The following is an 18,962-nucleotide window of genomic DNA, read 5'->3' as shown; positions in this document are numbered from 1 at the left end:
ATTCTTTTCTTTTCTTTTTTTGGAGCTCACTGAGATTTTTCAGTTATATTTTTCTGGACATTTTAATTTTATTTTCTTATCTTAGGTCTCTCAGCCATGTCACTCTTGGCGGCTGCATGGACTGTAGACTGCCAGGCTCCTCCATCCAAGGGGTTCTGTCTGGCTTTTGCAAACCAGACTCGCTGAGCAGAGCTGTGTGAATGAGGTCTTCTTCTCAGGGACCCTCAGGCCCTGACTTTCCCTTTGGACTGAACCTCTCCAAGGGACAGCAAGGTGCCATGTAGGAATCTAGTCTTCACCGAGCAAGGTAGTTCTGATTTCAAATGCCTGTTTTGCCACTTTCCAGTTGGGTGACTTTGGACAAGTTACTTAACATCTCTGAGCCTCAGCCCATCTTCTATAATATGGAGATGAAAAGACAGGAATGCTAGTATTAGAGAATTTCCAAAAAAAAAAAAAAAAATGTTGGGAGCATCTGGTATGGTAGGTACCACACAGGTGGTCTGGAAATCCTGGATACACTTAAAAAATTTTTTTTACTGAAGTATGTTAAGTGAAAGTGTTAGTTGCTCAGTTGTGTCCTACTCGTTGCAACCCCATGGATTGCAGCCCACCAGGCCCCTCATCCATGGAATTCTCCAGGCAAGAATACTGGAGTGGCTTGCTATTCCCTTCTCCACGGGATTTTCCCAACCCAGGGATCGAAGCCAGGTCTCCTGCATTGCTGGCAGATTCTTTACCATCTGAGGCACCAGGGAAGTATAGTTGATTTACAATGTTGCCTTAATGTCCGCTATACAGCAAAATGATTCAGTTATATATATATTTATATATATATATTATTTTTCATATTCTTTTCTATGATGGTTTATCACAGGATAGTGAATATAGTTCCCTGTGCTATACAGTAGGACCTTGTTGTCTGGATCTACTTTTGTTTGGCCAAATCTTTACTTAGGTCAGGCTAGTTCTGCTTTGAACCAGGGACCCCTCCAACATCTAAGAAAAGGCAGCTCTGGGGTTGCACCCTTCTCTGTCTGTGTAGCAGATGTGTTGGGGCCCCAATGCCACACCCTGGAGCCTCTGCTCTCAGCAGCAGTGACTTGTTCCAAGGCCCTCAGACCACCTTGTGCCCACCTCAAGCATGGGCTCCCGTCCTCTAAGCAGAAAAGGGACTTCTGTGCACTACTTAGAAGTCTCAGATTCTGCTTTGGGAGGCACTCAAACCAAGACAGTTTTTATGAACAACAGAATACTGACTTTTGCCCTCGAGTAACTCACACTGTCCTGGGGCGACCAGTTCTGTACTGGGGAAGGTGGGCAGGAGCTGTGGTGTGAGGGAGACCAGCCCAGCAGCTGGGGTCCAGCTGGGCACAGAGCCTGCTCCACATCTGCTCTGCGGCGGGGGGAACCTAGGTGGCTCCGCTCCATCTCCTCATCATTGATTGGCCCACAGCCAGACACCTGCCCCAAGCAGGCCAATCAGAATTCCAGAATTTTTCATTTTGAAACAGAGACCCATTCTCTCTGGGTACAGGTGCCACGGTAACTTCAGGAGCTGTCAGTGTATCAGGTTCTCTGTCACCGTGAAGGAAGGCAGTGCAGAGTAAGAAGGAAAAAAGTCACAGCCAAGGAGAAACAGAAAGGTTTCTTCCCAGCGGTGCTTGTATAATTGGTTACAGCTGTGTGTGGAAACCTCTGCATCCCTGGGGATGGAAGAGATCCTCGCTGGAAAGTTCCAAATCAACTTAAACTTGATTTTTGTCCCAGGCAGTCAAATCCCGTGTACAGATACACGGCCTGGTATCTCGCAGTAAAATGTGCAGCTTTGGGTACAGTGTGTTCCCGACAGGTGAGCAAATATGGCCCAAAAGGGATACTGAGGAAGAAAGGAGAGGAGAATAACAAGGACTGATCTTCTAGAACGTTCCAGGAGCTGAAGTTACCATTTCGTGTGCATTTTCTATGTAAGGAAAGAGTGAGTCCAATAAGAGACATGTATTGGCAAGCAATAGAACCCCTTAATCACTCTTCAAGGAGTCAGAGCTGCATGGTCTGGAGGCTGGTCTGGCATCTCAGTGATACCAGCAACCACTCAGCTGCTTTCCCTCCTTCGGATCCACTGTCTGCAGCTTGTTGGTGTTTCTTCGTGGTGATAAGTGCCTCATGGTCACAACAGGGCTGCCCCAGCTTCAGGCTTCACATCTGTGTCCCAAGAGGGAAGGGGAAGGTAAACCTTTCCTAGGTGGCTCCAGCAGACTTTGTTCTGTATCTCACTGGCCAAGTCTGCCCATAAATATGTTCCATGGCCGCTCCTTCCTGAGGGCCAATTTTCACCTTTCCAACCTCTAGGTTGGGAGATGACAAAAGAAAAAAGGATTGGGGGAAGTTGTGAATTGGCCAGCAACTTTCCTCATTGTGTCTTTCCTTATTAAAACATGTGCAGTCCATGGGTCTCAAAGTGTTGGACATGACTGAGCAACTAACACACACACACACACACACACACACACACACACACACATACACACCCCATATGCTGTGTCTGGAGATAGTAAGAACTGGCTGCGAGTGGTCCTTAGAGGGTGAGGGGAAAGTGTGCTCACAGGGAAGATGGAAGAGGACCTGATGTGCCCATGGGAGCCACTGAAGATCTTAAGCCAGGTGGAGGACTGTCAGGACCAGAGCTACATTCTAGAAAGATCACCGTGGTTATCATGTAGAGGGTGGCTTGGAGGGGAGTCGTATTAGGAGCAAGTTAGAGGCATTCCAGTGCTCATCCTATGAATGGAAGATAGTATTTACAGGCATAGAATTTAGAGTAACTCCTTCCTGAGCTACTTATTGGATCAAAAATGTGCCTGAACAGATAAACGAGACTGAACTAAAACTCTTGAGAAACACAGAAGAATTTATCCTGGTGGAGAAATAGACTCTGATATGGCATTTATATCCGATTTTTCAGATGATGCAAGTGGCTTTTCTTTGCATTTCTGTGCATAAGCAAATTCCAGGCCCCATTAAGTTACTGACTCAGCCACATAAAACGAACTCAAGGTTGTATCCATGGGAGAGTGAGTACAGATCACATTAATGCTGTAGAATAGGACATTAGACTAAGTATTTCCAGCAAGTGAAGAATGAGAAATATCATTATACATTATATGTGTTCCTTCTTATAGAGCTGCTGGCCTTGTTAGAAAGGCTATCTTGTTGTTATTCAGTTACTAAGTTATGTCTGACTCTTTGTGACCCCATGGACTGCAGCACACCAGGCTCTTCTGTCCTCCACTATCTCCCAGAGTTTGCTCAAATTTGTGTCCATTGAACTGATAATGCTATCTAACTATCTCATCCTGTGCCGCTCCCTTCTCTTGCCTCCAATCTTTTCCAGCATCAGGGTCTTTTCCATTGAGTTAGTTCTTCACATTGGGTGGCCAAAGTATTGGAGCTTCAGCTTCAGCATCAGTCCTTCCAATGAATATTCAAGGTTGATTTCCTTTAGGATTGGCTGGTTTGATCTCCTTGCTGTCTAGGGGACTCTCAAGAATCTTCTCCAGCACCACATTTCAAAAGTATCAATTCTTTGGTTCTCAGCCTTCTTTATGGTCCAGCTCTCACATCCATACATGACTAGGAGAAAAACCATAGCTTTGACTATACGGATCTTTGTCAGCAAAGTGATGTCTCTGCTTTTTAATATCCTGTCTAGGTTTGCATGGCTTTTCTTCCAAGAAGCAAGCATCTTTTAATTTCATAGCTGCAGTCACTGTCTGCAGTGATTTTGAGGCCCAAGAAAATAAAGTCTGTTACTGCTTTCTAATATACTTCTATATTTGATTAGAAAGGCCACAGTATACTTACATATACTATTAAAAATTTAGATTATGAAATTTAATTTTGAGTAATGTGTGTTTGTTACAAAAACATGTATAAATAGAGAAAACTTTTAAGAAGAAAATATCAAAAACCATAAAAACAAAATAACTGTTGCTATTTTGGCCCATGTCCTTTTTTATCCCTATAGGTAAGTTTCCAATATTCATAACTGTAGTATAATTTATATGCTGCTTTTTAAAAAAATATTCACATGCATTTAAAAATTTTTAAGTCTTTATTGAATTTGTTACAATATTACTTCTTGTTTGTTTTGTTCTGGTTTTCTGGCCTTGAGGCATGTGGAATCAGTTCCCCAACCAGGGTTCGAACTTATATTCCTTGCATTAGAAGGCAAAGTCTTAACCACCAGTCCAACAAGGAAGTCCCTATATGCTGCCTATTTAAACCTAATCTCATCTTGTAGGTTTTTTCCCCCATGATAACATAGTTTTCTTAACTTTCACTTCTCATAGTTTCATAAACAAAACTTTTTTGACCCCTGTTATTGAACATTTGAGTGGCTTCCTTTTTTTCGTAATAAATAATGTGATGCTTATCATTGTGTATAAATTTTTGTTTTCATCGAAGACTATTTCTTGGAAATTGATTCTCAGAGATGGAATTACTACCTCAAAGGGAGCAAATGTTTTTAAGCCATTGATAGCTACTGCTGAATCAGATTTTCAAGCTCATGATAAAAGTTCAATTAAAGACAGACAATGCAGTGAGGAAACCTGCCTTCTGAATTCTCTCCCCTGGCAGTGGGCTTGGTCATTAGGTCTGTGGCCGATTTATTGCCTTATTCCTAAAGAGGATCAATATGCCCAGAAGCATCAGTATAATGAGATTCAGAGGGGCCTCAACTCATGAAAGAATCCATCAATTAGACCAGAATGTTAAGAACAGTGAAAATGAAAATGGTCCAATGAATCTTGATACTGAAACACTGATTAGGGCGTTTGGGGGAAAAAGAGCATTTTACTTTTATCTATATTTTTTGTATCCCATACAGTTAGGAAGCTCATGGAAACAGGATAGAGGTTATCTGTGTCACAGTATATGCTCTTTCCACACTCCACACTTGCACGCTGACCCCCACTACACTCACTCAAAATTTATTTCAAGAACCATCATTGCATGTCTGCCAGAGTCCTTCATCATGCTTCCCTGGTAGCTCAGATGGTAAAGAATCCTCCTGCAATGCAAGAGACCCGGGTTTGATCCCTGGGTCAGGAAGATCCCCTAGATGAGGAAATGACAACCCACTCCAGTATTCTGGCCTGGGAAATCCAATGGACAGAGGAGCCTGGTGGGCTACAGTCCATGAGGTTGCAAAGAGACATGACTGAGCAACTAACATTTTCAATTCACTTCACTTCTGCCAGGGCCCTTCATCACACTAGCCCTGTGATGGGTGTTATCACTGTCATTTACAGATGGGGAAACAGAGCGAGATTAAGTATCATGCCCAAGATCACAGAGGTAGTAATTTGTAGAGCTGGTACACTTTGTCATCATGGCCCTTTATGACAAAACAGGCCTGATTCTTTTAAAGTAATTTGGAGAAGCTGCTTAAAGTGCTTTTTACACTGATCCTGGCTTATTTTATTTGTGAAGTCTATTTACCACAGTTATAAAAAAATATCCTATTCATTCCAGTTCTTTCCTGTCACTTGTGCAAAATTGGTATCTGTCTCTCTCGTTCATTCATTCATTCTCTTATGCATCCACTCTTCCCAAACACACACACACACACACACACACACACACACACACACACAGTGGTGGGTTGGTGCTGGCTTCTTCTGGCTGGCTAGAGCTACTTGTGACCATCTCTACTAACTCCTCAGTGACATCCCATTGGTGGCTGGAAATCAGCCACGGTGGGAATATTTACACCACAGAAATTGGCAAATGCTAGAAATCAGGTCTGTTTTTTCTGAGAGCCCTTCACATATACCAGCTGTGGTTCTCCTGCAGGAAAAGCTGTGCCTTTCTTCATCTTCTGCCACTATCAGTCAAGAATGACTTTTTATGGCTCCAGCCACACTCCTTTGCCCATGGAATTTCCCAGGAAAGAATACTGGAGTGGGTTGCCATTGCCTTCTCCAGGGAATCTTCCTGACCCAGGGATTGAACCTGCATCTCCTGCATTGGCAGGTGGATTCTTTGCTACTGCAGTACCTGGGAAGCCCATAGCTCTTTATCCTAATGAAGCCCCAGGAGCCAGGAGGGGCCATGGGAAACAGACTTAGCAAGAAGGGACCTTCAAATCAGACTCAGTGTGTCTGAAGAGAGGCCCTTGGGGTGAGTGGGCCCTGTTCTGGGCTTTAAATGCCATGTGAAATAGCCCTTCAGTGGCTTCACACACATTCTAGCAAGTCTCATTTTTATTCCATTCATAGATGAACTTCTGTGATAGTATAACTTATAATAAGATATGTATATTTGATCTCCATCCATTGCTCCAGGCACATAGCTCCCAAAACCCTTGGAATGTCTTAACCTTTGAGATACAGATGGCTTTGTTATGTTAAGGAGCTAACTGGGGGGGATGCCCCCAGGTAACCTAAAGGTGGGGGCCAGTTGCCAGGGAACCAACCATGTGATTAGAGGGGTGGAATTTTCTATCCCACCCCAGAGAGCTTCCCAGGTGGTGCAAGTGGTAAATAACCCACCTGCTGATGCAGGAGACGTGAGTTCGACCCCTGGGTTGAGAAGATACCCTGGAGGAGGGCATGGCAACCCATTCTAGCATTCTTGCCTGGAGAAGCCCATGGACAGAGGAGCCTGGTGGGCTACAGTTCATTAGGGTCGCAAAGAGTCAGATGTGACTGAGCACACCAAGGAGCCATACAAAACAGAAACCTTTATTCAGTTCAGTTCAGTCGCTCAGTCGTGCCCGACTCTTTGCAACCCCATGGACTGCAGCACGCCTCGCCTTCCTGCCCATCACCAACTCCTGTAGCTTGCTCAAACCCATGTCCATCAAGTTTGTGATGCCATCCAACCATCTCATCCTCTGTCATCCCCTTCTCTCCTGCCTTCAATCTTTCCCAGCACCAGGGTCTTTTCCAATAAGTCAGTTCTTCATATCAGGTGGCCAAAATATTGGAGTTTCAGCTTCAGCATCAATCCAACCAAGGAATATTCAGGGTTGATTTCCTTTAGGATGGACTGGTTGGATCTCCTTGCTGTCCAAGGGACTCTCAAGAGTCCCCACACCACAGTTCAAAAGCATTAATTCTTCAGCACTCAGCTTTCTTTATAGTTCAACTCTCACATCCATACATGACTACTGGAAAAACCATAGCTTTGACTAGACAGACCTTTGCTGATAAAGTTATGTCTCTGCTTTTTAATATGCTGTCTAGGTTGGTCATAGCTTTTCTTCCAAGAAGCAAGCATCTTTTAATTTCATGGCTGCAGTCACCATCTGCATTGATTCTGGACCTTGAGAGTTAAGAAAGTGGATTGCTTCATCTTTTGGGGAAGTGATGAAGGGTCTATCAGGAGAATTACTTCACTACTGCTAACCAGAAAATCCCAGACTGACTTGGTAAGACTGCATTGCTGGTAGAGGCTGAGACTGCCACCAGGCTAGAAATGTGGTCTTGGTTTGCTGACATAGGGCTTAGCACAAGTGACTGCATTTGGAGCCTGTTGTTTTTTTATAACAAGGCTTTATTAAAAAAAAAATTGGATTCACAGAGCTTCCAGGTGGATGAACCAGAGGTCATCCATGTGCCTGGAGGATGTTGCACACCAAACTCCATGGGGACAAAAGCTCCTATGCTGGGGACCATTCTGAACCTTGCCCTATGAACCTCTTCATCTAGATCCTTTACAATACCCTTTATGATATACTGGTAAACATGAATAAATGTTCCTTTGAGTTCTGTGAGCCCCTTTAGAAAATTAAACAAGCTAAGCCGGGGTGGGGACTTCCCTGGTGGTCCAGTGGCTAAGACTCCACACTCCTAATGAGGCCCAGTTTCAATTCCTGGTCAGGAAATTAGATCCCATATTCCACAACATGCTGCAACAAAGATTGAAGATTCTTTGTGTCACAACTAGGACCCAGTGCAGCCAAATAAAAAATATTAACAAACATAAACAAATTTTTTGAACTATCTTTCAAAAAAGTCCTAAGGAGAGGATCTTAGGAACTTCCAACTTATCCCTAGTTGGTAACAACACAGATTTGTGATTGGCATCTCAAGTGGGGGCAGTCTTGTGGAACTAAGGTTTTAACACGTGGGAGCTGATGCTTCCTCCAGGTAGATTTTGTCAGAATTGAGTTAAATCGTAGGACCTCCAGTCAGTGTCTCCTGAGAAGTGGAGAATTACCTGGTGGTGGAAAAAACACACACTGAAATTTCCCAACAATCGGGTGTCCAGTGAAACAAATGTCTCTGGCGTGGTGGTGAACTCCCAGTGGGAGGATGTATCCAAGAAGAGTTTGAGCAAAATCTGTCTCAGGTGCTTAAAGGAGGTGGGGTTTGGGCTTTGAGAAGGACCAGAAAAAGCCACACATTCAGAAGGCATGAAAGAAGAAGAAACAGCAACACTGGTGAAACATCTATGAGAAAAATAAGGACAGGGTACTCCTTTCAAATTCAGTAAGAAGGTACCAAAAAAGAAATAACTATATGAGCAGCTGGCGGGAAGGGACTTTATTTCATTATTTCACTGACTCCAAAGTAGGTTCTTGCCCGGTGCTTGGCACCCGGCAGGTTCTGGATCGATGCTGGTATCAGTTATTGTTGCTGTTCAGTCGCTCAGTCATGTCCGATGCTCTGCGAACCCATGGACTACAGCACGCCAGGTTCCCTGTCCGTCACCATCTCCTGGAGTACCAGTTACAGGACTGGAAAGCTAGACCAAGCTCAGCCTTATCGATCCAACTGTGTGATTCCTGTGAGGTCTCTTTCTCTCTAGAGGTCTGTTTCCTCAACTAATTATACAAGGACTTATTTTAGATGACTTCTTGAGAATAACTAGTATTCTAATTAAAACACCATGATTCACACCAAACCTGTTTATAGCATAATGTGGCTCACAAACAGACATCATTAAAAATATAAAAATTAGTGGCCAGATGGAGCAGATTGTGAAGGTTCTTAAATTTTGAAGATGTTTATTTTTTTTAATTGTGAATTTTGCATTTGGTCCCCTTTACCTGTAAGAAAATGCTAAATATTCCCTGAGGAAATATGTTAGAACTGGTTCGCATTCAATGAATATTGCATTAAGTCTGGGCCATCACTCACGCCTTTGTCTGTAGGCCCTGAGCTCATTCGCCCAGTCATGTCCAACTCTTTGCGACCCCATGGACTGTAGCCAACCAGGCTCCTCTGTCCGTGGGATTACTCAGGCAAGAATACTGGAGTGGGTTGCCATTTCCTCCTCCAGGGGATCGTCCCAACCCAGGGATTGAACCCACGCATCCTGCATTGCAAGCAGATTCTTTACCACTGAACCATCAGGGAAGCCTCCTGAAGTCTGGTAGGTCTTGTTTAAAATTCCAACCCCACCACTTACTTGCTGTAGGATCTTGGGGAAATTTCTGTCTTAGCCTCTCAATGTCCTCCTCTGTAAATGGAGGAAATGATAAATGTGGATCATGGGGAGTTGTGAGGATTCAGTCTGGTGGTATCTGTCAAGTGCTCAGGGCAGTAGGTGACACATAGGTCTGGTCCAGGGTTGCTGTTCTTGTAACTGTGGATTCTCAAGTTCTGCCTCTGCTGGTCCTCCCACCTGGAGCACTGGCTCCCCAGGGAAGACACCCCCACAGAACCCTCCTCATTTCTATTTCCTAAGATTCCATGCATCCTGGTCCTGATTGCCTTGTGGAGGCTGCAGGTCCTTCTGTCCTTTCCTGCAAGCTCCTGAGAGCACACACTTTGCATTTGTGCCAATCCAGAGCACTCAACCCACTGTCCTGCATGTCCAGGGAACCGAGCATCTACTTAATTGACCAAGCTGGTCTTCACATTCAGATGAGAGACACATAAAAAAGGGAAATGATTTCTGGTCCAATAACTGCTCCTGATGAAGTGGTAGGAATGGAAGCTCCTATTCAACAAACACCCAGAGGAGAATGGAGTTGGGGGGAAAACCCACTGAACGTGCCCGTCAGTGCCAGGAACACCTGCCATCAAGTACCTATTCATTGATTCCACCCCCTAAGCACCTAACACTGCTTATGTGACCAAGGCAAGTGCACTCAGTGGGCAAGGAATTTGTGTGGCAGCTGTGTGACGTGGAAGGGTTTGCATTTCAAGAGATGAGATAAGACAGGTGGGTGGGGCTGGAGGTTACATAGCCCTGGAAGTCTTGCTAAGGAGCTTGGCTTTGTCCTAAGAGCAGAGAAAGACAGAGAATAGAAGCAAGGAAGTGATGTGATCCGTTTTCTAGTAATTCTGATTGCTGTGTAGAGAGTGGATTAAGGTGACGCCAGCCCAAGAGCTTGGTCAGGAAGTTGTTTCAGTTGATTTAGGTAAAAGGCGGTGGTGGTCTGGGCTGGAAGAAAAGAAGGAAACAGCGGAGAATACCAGTTCTGTACTTTCCAAATGTCTTTAATCTGTGAAGTAGGTCAATTCAGCGTTGTTTTGATTTACAGATCAGAGTGAGAGAAAGAGCAGTGACAAAGAGGTCCCTAAGTATGACCTTCTCATCTTCTCTGTACATCCCCCAAAAAACAGGCCGTATGACCTTGGGTGTTAAGTGAATGGTGTCAAGGACAGTCACGTCTGTGTTGACCCCTCCTGTCAGAGTGCAATCTCTTATTGAGGAGCTCCTGACTTGACAAAGGTCTGGAACTAAGTAGGGCACTGACTAGTGTCCCCATTTTTGCCCTCATTTTCTTATACCCAAGGGCTTCCCCTCTCCCCATCATGTGGTTGACTCTCTGCCTGGGATCTCCGCCATTATCTGCTCAGACATTTGCTTCCCCCACTGGACTAGGAGGTGAAGAGGCAGCCTAGTCCTCTCCAACTCCCCTGGCATGTAAATACCTGCTGTTGTTTTACAGAATCATCAATTCTAGGATTGGAAAGTACTTTCGGGTCCACTGGGTAACTGCTCCTTATGCAAATGCAGGAATCCCCTCTGATATCCACACATCTGCAGTGCAGTGAGCACACTCTTCCTCCAAGAGGTATCCTGACATTTCAGTTGGATCACCTTCATGACTCTGACTCTCAACAACTACTGATATTTTGTGAAGTCGGCATTTCATTCTGTCTGAAATTTGAGTTTACCTGTCTGTTTTACTCACTCAGCTGTGTTCTCTGGGGACAAAGATGCCCACGTTTTATTTACTTTAACATTCCCCATAGCCTTGAACACAGTGCCTATCATAGAGTAGGTACTTGATATTGAGTAAATGAATAAATGAATGAATGAGTGGTTATCTCTCAGTGTTAAAAAGTTCTTAGAAAGTCTTAGAAAGTTCTTAGTTGAAGCATGCCTCCTGCTAACCACCACTTTTGGAGCTGAAGTCCACTCCACACAAGATCATATTTTCTTCTTCCTTGTGGTGGCTTCTCACCTGATGAAACCACAGCAACTTGCTTTATTTTCCTCAAACACATCAACCTGTTCCTGCTGAACTTCTTAACCTTAAGCATTTTATGTGTTTTCCACTTCTGCCTGGAAACCCTTGACTCTTATTTCTTTCATGGCTGGACCTTCCTTGCCATTTGGGCCTTAACTCCCCAAAAATGCAACATCCAAGCACTCAATCTAGAGTAACTCCCTTTGTCCTTTCACTTCTTTATCTCTGTGCTGAATTCTGGGTAAGTTCCTTAGATTCATCTTCCAGTTCACTAAACCTCTCTTCATCTGTGTCTGTCTAGCCTATTGACTGACGTCTTGGATCTGTTGCTTTACTTTTCATTCAAAGAATGTGTATGTGAATATTGTAAACATTCTCATTTTAAAATCCTTTTTAGAATCTCTATTGCATGTTATCCTCCATTAGTGATTTCTCCAATTTATTGCATGCTGATCATCCCTCAGGCATTGAGTATCTTTGTAATTGTTATAATTTTTAAGATGTAACTTTATCAGGAATTATCATCTGTGGGTGATCCACATAGGTTATGGAGGGGACCCATCAAGTTCATGAATCTTGGAAGAGCTGTTATGTTAACTCCTTGATGAATACAAGATCAGTGCAAGGAACTGGGTACCAATCTGGTGCATGATGTAGGCAAGAGATGAGGATTTCTTCTATTTGGTCTCACTCACCTGATTCCAGAAACGTTAAACTTTACATGCCAGCTTTGTCCTCAGACTGGGGCATCACCAAGTGCAGTGGTACCCAGATGCCAGGCTCTTAATGTGTGCACTTCATGTCTAGAAACCACTCAGCTGAATATATGAGTGTGGGACTCAGTGAAAACACAGATTTCTGAGATTCATCTCCTGGGTACTGATTCCATAAGTCTAAAACTGAGCCTAGGAATCTGAATCTTATACAGCTCTCCATATGATTCTGATGTATAGTGAAGTTTGGGTACCAATGGTCCTAGAAGCTCTAAAGACTGTAATTAGATTTATTTTTACCTTGCTTATTTCCTTCAAATAAAAGGATTGAAAGCAGCTTATAGGGTACATGCAAATACATTTTGAAAAGCAGACTTAAAAACCACCCCCACAGATAAATAAACTGAGAAAGTGAGATCTGACCTTATGCCAAGACCGGGGACACACACACGGTCGGTGTCCTCACCAACATCCTTGTCATGGATGTGGCTGGGAATGAAGCATGAGCCATTGTTACCCATCTCTGGAGACGCTCAGTATTAAAAGCCAGCTCAGTGAAATAAATTATGGGAGCAACAGTAGAGCTGCAAAGGGACTGCTGCTCTTCAATAGGGTTTTAATGTTTCTGGGGTCCCCCTGTGTAAATTGTCCAAACACACTTACTGGTCTGGCGACACTCAGGATGACTCCTCCTGGCAAACTGAATCTGCCTCGCTGCCTCCCAGCCCTCCCGGCCCACGTTCACTCACGCTTCTTGGCTTCTTCCAAACTGTTTCCACTGGCCAGAGGACTCTTGTTTATCTCCAAGACACCACTCAAATATCACCGACTCCAGGCAGCCCTCCTCCTTCATCTCCTTTCTTCCTTTTGTCCTTCATTCATTAAGCCCTTATTGCATCCCGGCATTGCACTGGAGCTCCCCAGCTTCCCCTCAGGCCAGCATCTGCCACGTGGCAGATCGTCCCATCCTCACCTCCCACGATGCTTCCCCTCACTTCTCTGGTCTCTCCACGCTGGCTGGCTGTGCTCCCTGCCTCTCTCCACAGGACTTTTGCACAGGCTGTGTCAGTCTTCTGCCTGGAATGCTCCTCCCCGCTCATGTTCCTGCTGTCCCCCATTTAGGTTATTGCCTTCCGGCCCCTGAAGTTGTCTTACTCTGTCCTCCTTCCAGGTCCAGGTCCAGGACATAATGTTTCTTTTGTGATTCCTAGGTTACCGTCTGTCTCCTTGCACACACAAAGGCAAGCGCTGTAACCTCAATGCCTAGCACCGAGCCTGACGTAGAGCAGGTGCCTGTAAACTTGTTGAGGATGTGAAAGAAGACAGCCCCGAGAATCTCAATCTCTTTCTTCCTTTGGATCAGTCATTTTTAAACTTATCTTGGTCGCTGGCCACTTTAAGCATCTCATGAAGGCAACAAACCCTCTTTGTACATGAATGCTTCTTCACATGAAACTCCTATGCTGTTTCAAGGTTCAAAAACCCCCCAGATAAGAGAGTGTGGAGAAGAAGAAATCCTCCTATACTGCTGGTGGCAATCTAAGTTGATGTAGCCACTATGGAAGACAGTATGGAGGTTGCTTGGAAAACTAAAAACAGAATTACCACATGATCCAGCAATCCCACTCCTGGGCATATACCCAGAAAAAATTACAATTTAAAAAGATACATGCACCTTGAGGTTCATAGAGCACTATGCACAATAGCCAAGACACAAATAACCTAAACATCCATTGACAGATGAATGAATAAAGGAGATGTGGTGCCTATACATAAAAAAGAACAAAATAACGCCATTTGCAGCAACATGGATGCAACTAGAGATTAACATACTAATTGAAGTCAGGCAGACAGAGCAAGACAAATACCATATGATATCACTTATATGGGGAATCTGAAATATGGCACAAATGAACCTATCCATGAAACAGAAATAGACTCACAGACATAGAGATCAGACTTGTGATTGCCAAGGGGGTGGGGAGGGAGAGGGATGGACTGGGAGTTTGGGGTTGGTAGATGCAAACTCTTGCAGATAGAATGGATAAGCAACAAGGTCCTACTATATTGCTCAGGGGATTATATTCAATATTCTGTCATAAATCATAATGGAAAAGAATATGAAATAGAATATATATATATGTATAATCAAATCACTGCTGTGTAGCAGAAATTAACACAACATTCTAAATCATCTATACTTCAATAAAATATAAAAAACACCCCAGATGAAGAGAGCATGGTTAATTAATTTCAAGCTAAGATTCATTTCTAGAGAGAACAGCTGATGAATTATATATAGATATCTTGATTTACACGTGTGCTCCATCCCTAAGTCGTGTCTGACTCTTTTGTGACCCCATGGACTGCAGTCCGCCAGGCTCCTCTGTCCATGGGATTTTCCAGGCAAAAATACTGGAGTGGGTTGCTGTTTCCTCCTCCAGGGGATCTTCCCAACCCAGGGATCAAACCCGTGGCTCCTGTGACTACTGTATTGGCAAGGTGGTTCTTTACCACTGTGCCACCTGGGAACCCCATCATGGTTTAAGCCCAGTTGCAATTAGAGGTGACTGTGGGCTTCCCAGCATCTTAAAGTGTTGTGTGTTCAGATGGCTTCATGTAGATGCCATGCTGGTTGGTATGTTCCCTTTAAGAACTCATCTCCCTGGTTTTTTGTTCTTGCAGGAAAGAAGACAGTGCAGAGGCAAGTGCATCAAACTGGAAAATATTTACATCGCTCCCAACTGCCCAGTGGAGCAGAGGTGGCCCCATGATTTGAGATCCCTTCGAGGGATCTGAACTACAAGCCAGACAACCCTCTTCCTATTTCAAGTCACTCTTGAGACACCCCTACTCTGTGTAAAGCCAACTGGGGGACCCACGAGATGGCTGTTAGCTGTCAGAAGCCTGTACGTATTGGCATGGGGCGGCAGAAGGTGTCGGGGGCTGGAGTCCCAAGATCCTGACTGGCTTGGCCATTCCTAAGCTGTGTCCCTGCACAGATGACTAACCTTCGAATTTCCACTTCTGCGTCTGTTTGAGGGGCCTCACGCCTACTTGACAGTTTTGTTCCGATGACTTAATGAGCTAATGGCTGCGAAAGTGCCCCAAACACCACGATGCTTCCCGTGTGATCAGGAATCATAGTTGTTGGTAAAATGCAATTCTATCTTTTCTCACTCACATACTGACATCTGCTCAGGAGGGCTCTCTGCCATAAAATACTCATTACCGTTCTATATAGCTGACACCCAAGATGGGTGATGTGGGGCCTGGGAGCGTCATGATGTGAAAGACTTCTGAGTAGTCACCTTGCTATTCCAGAGCTTGTGCAGGGCCAGCCTGTGCAAAACATTGTATGTGTGTGAGCACTTTCCTAGGGAGAGGGACCATGGACTTTACTAGCTTCTCAAATGAGACTGGGACCCCCAAGGGTCAAACACTCCTAGTCTAGGGGGAAAAGACTCTGTTAAGGAACCCAGAGACCCAACTCTGCCTCTAAGTGGCCAGTGACGGGCCTCAGTTCCTCATCTGTGAAGTGGGTGTGACCATGAGCCCTCTGGCGTCCCTCCCTGCTCGGACCTCTGATGAGTCTATAACCCACCCTGTATCATGTCCGTCATCAGATGAGGCTCATCCCACTGCAGCAAACATCATCTGGGGTCTTACTGTGGGGCAGGCTCTGGCCAGCTGGGGAGGTTCCGAACCCAGCCCCCGCCTGCTTCCAGAATAAGAAGAGATTTCTTCTTTTCTACACATAAGTCTCTTTGGGCCCCTGTGTCCATGAATTTCCCACCTCTCACAAATAACCAAAGCATTCCCAAAGTGTCCAAAGTACTGGAGCCCCGTTTTTGCTCATGTCACCCAGCAGTTAAAGAACACTGTGGCCCAGCAGCTGGGCTCAGATCAAGAGGGTCTGCTCCTTCTGGAAAGACTTGCCTGTAAACTGCAGGGCTGGCCGTTAGGCCTTCTCATTAGGGCAGCTGAGGGGCTAACGGGAATGTCTGAAGTCTTAACACCCTGAGAAAGGCAGCCTGAAAAGCGGGCTGTACGTGTACAAGCTGGTGAGTTGAGTTCTTTCTTGCCTCTGCTATGAGGCAGAGGTGGATGTCAAGAAGGCAGCTGATGGGTGGGGGTCTGCCCTCACGTCTGGGACCTCAGCAGGACCAGGGCTGGGCTCACACAGGCCTCACGACCCACGGGACAGACCTCAGAGAGTTCCCAGTCCACAGCCCGCAGGACAGATCTGGCTCACAAGCATATCTTGCTTAGCTTCTGTTTTGTTTTGCTTTGTTTTTTTAATTGTGGTGAAAACATGCATAGCGTAACATTTCCCACCTTACCCATTTTTAAATACCCAGTTTAGTGGCATTAAATGCAGTCACAGCTTGTGCAGCCATCACCCCCCATTCATCTCCAGGACTCTTCCATCTTCCCTGATTGAAGCTCTGTCCACATACTGACCCCCATTTCCCCTTCCCCAGCCCCTGGCAACCTCCTTTCTCCTTCCATGTCTCTATGACATTGATGACTCTAGGGACCTCATACAAGTGGAATCACACAGAGTTTTTTTTCTTTTTGATACTGGCTTATTTCAATTAGCATAAGGTCCTCAAGTTTCATCCATGTTGAAGCACGTGCCAGAATTTCCTTCCTTTTTAAGGCTGAATAATATTCCACTGTGTGGTTGGATCACATTTTGCTGATCTATCCGTCTGTCGATGAACATTTGCGTTGCTTCCCTCTCTTGGCTGTTGTGAATACTGCCATGAATATTGAGGGTATGAATACCTAGGTTTATCTGTTAATATTGGAATTAGCAGGTGACATTTCAAAGCCAAGAGATTTCTCATAAAGACCTGGATTTCTGGCTTCTCTGGAAAAATAGTGGATCTGGCAAGTCAGGGTCTCTAGCTTCCTGGCCACACTCAGCTGAATGAGGCCTGGTCATTCATTCCCTGCCCCTTAAACAGGCACATAGCCTGGGGGACCTCAGGCCCCGACTCCCTCCTGGTCTAGTCCTTGCTCCCCGCCTCATATGCCTGGTCTGCCCAGATTTTTCAGTTACGGATAGAAACCCAGAGACCAGAGAGGCACCTGACCTGGGTCCAGGGTCTCACAGACAGGCTGGTGCTGTGACTGCAGTCATCCAGGAAGACCTGGGCTGCATTTTGGTCCCAACTCTGCCACTTGCCTCTCCCCCTGTGACCTTGACCATTCTGAGCCCAAGATTCTTTTTTGAAGGGAAATGGGAGAGAGGAAACCTTCTCCAACAGCTTCACAGAATCGTTGAGACAGACAGAGAAAGGGATGCATGGTGATTAGAACCTAGGGTCAGGATGTGCGGAGCTTATTACACAGCCCAGGTGAGTCAGGCAGCTCAGAGTTTAGAGGTCTGTTTCTTCATCTGCAAAACGGGAAAAGGGACTAGGTTGTTCTGAGAGTTAACTGTGGAGGGGAGGTGAAGCCCCCAGCAGAGGGCTTGGCACGCAGCAGATGGTTCACAGCGGTTCCTCTGGAACAAGTGAGGGTTGTGTTCAGGGCTGCAAATCCCCTTGGCAGCAGGACACAACCCAGCAAGATACGTGATGTCCTGATGTTGCAGAGACAGCCTGGCTGCAGAGTCTGTCAGTCTGATTTCAGAGGCCATCCTCCACCTTTACCTCCTGGGGCCCCAGGCAGGTCAGCCGCCTCTGCGAGCTGCAGAACCCCGGCTGTGAGACAGGGTGATATCCTAGTCCTTACCAGCACAAGGCGGGTGAGAAACCTGAGGTGCCGGGCATAGCGCTGATGCTCGGTTGAGTTCAGTTGTCTTCCTTCCCTTCCCAAGCAGAAGTCTCCCTCTGAGGTTCAAAGGATGGCGTATTTTCCAAATATTTTCAAAACTAAAAGAGGAAAAAATGTAGTTCTCAGCTTCCCATTGGAGGCTCCTGGGCCCACGTGTTGTTGGGGTTGAGGTGTGACACTCACTGGGGTTCCTTCCTCCGTCCAACCAGGTCTGGGCTTAGAGAAGACACCAGACCCAGTTCTCACAGGCAGGTTTAAATCAGTCCGTCTGTTAGTCGGTCAGTTACCCCTCAAGAAGTGCCTCTTCTGAGCTGATTTTTAACGTGAGGCTTCACCCTCCAGGCTCATCTCTGTTGCGGAATGTGCATTGCCCCAGATGGCATTCTTGTCCTGACATAACCCGCCACTGGTCTTTCTACCCTCTATGCTACTTCTGTTACTTCCATCCTTCCCAGAGACCCCGAGGGAGGCCCCTGAGCCACTTGCAGGCCCGTGAGGCCTTGCTGAGTGGAGCAGTCCATCCCACTGCACCCAAGAAACCTAAGAGGCCAGGTGTGGCCTCGACAGAGCCCCGCCTCTTTACCTTCAGACTGGATGGATGAAATGGGAAGGCAGATGGAAAATGCACTTGTCAGCTCTTAAGTTCTGCATGAATATACTGGATTTGACCTTCATATCCTGGAGAGACAAGAGACCACCAGGTGTATGAGAGAGATTAGGGTTTAAAACAGAGTCACTGGGCTGGAGTCTGGGCTCTGCAACCTTTTAGCTTTGAGATCATGGAAAAGTCACTTCCTCCCCTCTATTCACTTACTTGTCAAAGGGAGCAATAAAATACCTGCCTTAGCACCTGTGAGTAGTGTTTATAGATACACGGGATGGGAAAGCGCCTTTCAGACTTCAGTGTGGTGCATACACTTTCATGTCACTAATTCACGTCATTGATCCAATGTACATCCACTATGTATCAATACCTGCTGGGTGCCACTGGGCACAAGGTGATCTGTCTCGTGACAGTTTGG

General features: G+C 45.5%; 1 protein-coding gene across 1 annotated transcript in view; it reads left to right on the top strand.

The window, feature by feature from the left end:
- C6H4orf50 (chromosome 6 C4orf50 homolog) overlaps window positions 1-14,963 on the top strand; it is a 132,432-nt gene extending 117,469 nt beyond the window's left edge. Inside the window, exon 15 of the mRNA XM_043906219.1 lies at window positions 14,839-14,963. The gene's annotated coding sequence lies outside the window, so the exon portion shown is untranslated. The remainder of the gene's footprint in view (window positions 1-14,838) is intronic.
- The last annotated feature ends 3,999 nt before the right edge of the window (window positions 14,964-18,962 follow it).

This window comes from Cervus elaphus, chromosome 6 (assembly GCF_910594005.1).
Source record: "Cervus elaphus chromosome 6, mCerEla1.1, whole genome shotgun sequence".
NCBI lineage: Eukaryota > Metazoa > Chordata > Mammalia > Artiodactyla > Cervidae > Cervus > Cervus elaphus.
The sequence above is the reverse complement of the archived record's forward strand: the minus strand, read 5'-3'. Positions and strand labels throughout refer to the sequence as shown.